Here is a 2413-nt window from a genome sequence, read left to right as displayed (position 1 = left end):
AAGAAAAAGAAAAAGTACTCTCTCTTACTCTCCCTGCTACAATGCATTCTTAAACTTTAAATGCTTACACTTTTACTGGTATTTCAAAAGAAACCTAGACTTCTTAGGCAAACACTCTTATCACAAGGCAGAGGAAGTGTGTTCACAGGCCTCCCTCTCTGGTCCACACTGCATGGAACTGTTTCAACAGGAAGGATAAAGACTGAACAGTATCATAAAGACCAAGGTTTGAAGTATGGAGTAATGAATTAAAAATGTCCAGAAGACCACCAAGAAGAAGGGAAATATTTAAACATCTTAACCTCTAAACAGCGGAATTATATGCTAGTTGGCTAATCCACAGAGGAACTGATGGTAAGAATAGGAGGATATTTCTTTTTTACTTTGCTTTGGACAAACACAATATAAAAATATCTCCTAAGGATGAGTCTCAACAAGTGAGAGAAGTGAGAACTGCTCTGTATTTCAGTTTCAGTGGTCTTTAAATTAGGCTAAGCATGGTCTCATGGTAGTCAGATACTTAAATTCTTAGTAGAAACCCAAGACACTTAGTGAGCTTCTGCTGCAAAGGATGCTGCTGAGTTGGGGTCACTTTATCTAAAATTTATGTCAGGTAGAGATAGGTCTAAGCACTTAAGATGAGCAAAGGCAAGCTGATAGAGATACATACAAAGCCATGCCTGTGTCACCATGTTTCAGGTTGGGCCAGCAGGATGCTCTGGAATCCCAGACACAGCACTGCTCCAGGCTCCAGGCCCCACTGCCCAGAGGGTGCTTTAATGCCAGCTCTTTTGCAATGCCATGGATATGCAACTCTAAACGTGATGCCAGCTCAAGCTCCACCACAGCAGATGTCAGAGGGCCTGGAGAGGTTTTATGGATCTAGTCCAAGCAATAAGAAAGTAGAAATTGGTCATGGTACTTCAGTCTAAAACTGCAGTTGAAAATCTGAGTAGAAACTGTAATTATGAGTTCAGATCACAAGAAATTAAAAAAAAAAAAAAACAACCAACCAACCTTGTGTTCTCCTCCAGTTGCTCTGTCAGCTTGTGACTAAACTCTCCAGCATGAATCAAAGGCAGGCTGTATCCTTAATTTGAGTCAGTTGAGTTGGAGGTCAAGATCAAGTCAACCATCAGCCTTTCAAAGGCTTCTTCACTAACCTCTTTAGACTGTCTGCAGCCTTAGCTTGTGTGCAGAACAAGTGATCAGCATAGCAACAAATTCCGAAACTAATGGGAGAGGTAGCACCACACATTTAATATATGTCTAGACAATAGCAATAGTGTTAGTTTCTGAATTACAGCATAACAAACAGGGGCACATACAGGTTAATTAGTAATAAAGTTGAACTATTAAAGTGGATCTCAGTTAATTCATTGGTTTTCAAAGTATTTTAGGCTAGATGGATTCTAGCCAAGGCTCCAAGCTTATGAAACAGTGATTCATGGCTAATAAGGGCAAATGCCCTAGAGATACGAATATTTGTTACCCCAACTTGCTGACCTTTTCCCAAAGAGGCAGAAATTTAATTATCTCCTTTGAAAAGCACAATTATAGAAAAAGTCAAAACCTGATTTATATTCAGTTTCTGAATTTTTCACAGATAAATAAGCAGGGAGAAAGAGAAACTGAAGGAATATTTCCATCAACCAGAACCAGAATTAATATGTGTGTGCACATGTATTTGGGGGACAGAGGAAGACTTCTTCTCCTGCTACTCATTCAAGTTTGTCAGATCTTTCAATTTTGGCTCACTTTGGCTTATCAGCCACATAAAATAAACCAATCTTTACAGTGAAGTCAAAACTCAGAAAACTGCTTTGTCTCCCTCTCTCTGTGTTTCAGCCCTGGCTGGCATCATTCTCTTCACTGGCAAGGTAAATAACTGGTCAGAGGCGTCAGTGGCACTCCCAGTAGCAGAGCCAAACTGCCAGTTCCAAATTCACCACCAGCACATACAACCACATTGTCACACTGGCAGGTCTTGCAGGGGTTGTTGCAAATGCCAAATAAGTGGTTGTGGTCAGGGATCTAAGAATTAAGTTCTGTGAAGCTTTATTCAAAAGAAGTGTTTTCCATCTGTTTATCTATATGTGAAATTATTTGCATTAATTTTGTTTTTTGTACTAAGCCTCCTCCAACAGCTCAAATCATGACACTGTGAAAATGTGCTGATTAAGTCAGCAATTGTCCATGGCTAAGGCATTGACACTAAAAAAAGATAATAAAAAACCCTTCTTAATTGTAAATGGCAAACAAGCTGAGTGCAGATTAGCTGACACACTTTCATCAAGTATACTTCTTTCAGAGTGATCTGAGCTCTGATCTGCTGTACTCACACAGGATCTCTTGGGAATGTATCTCCTGTAAGATCATATCTTAATTTGCGCTGGCAATATTTTTAGCAATT

This window comes from Empidonax traillii, unplaced genomic scaffold, assembly GCF_003031625.1.
Source record: "Empidonax traillii isolate 1590-97213 ecotype Southwest subspecies unplaced genomic scaffold, ASM303162v1 scaffold85:size1451899, whole genome shotgun sequence".
Lineage (NCBI taxonomy): Eukaryota > Metazoa > Chordata > Aves > Passeriformes > Tyrannidae > Empidonax > Empidonax traillii.
The sequence above is the reverse complement of the archived record's forward strand: the minus strand, read 5'-3'. Positions refer to the sequence as shown.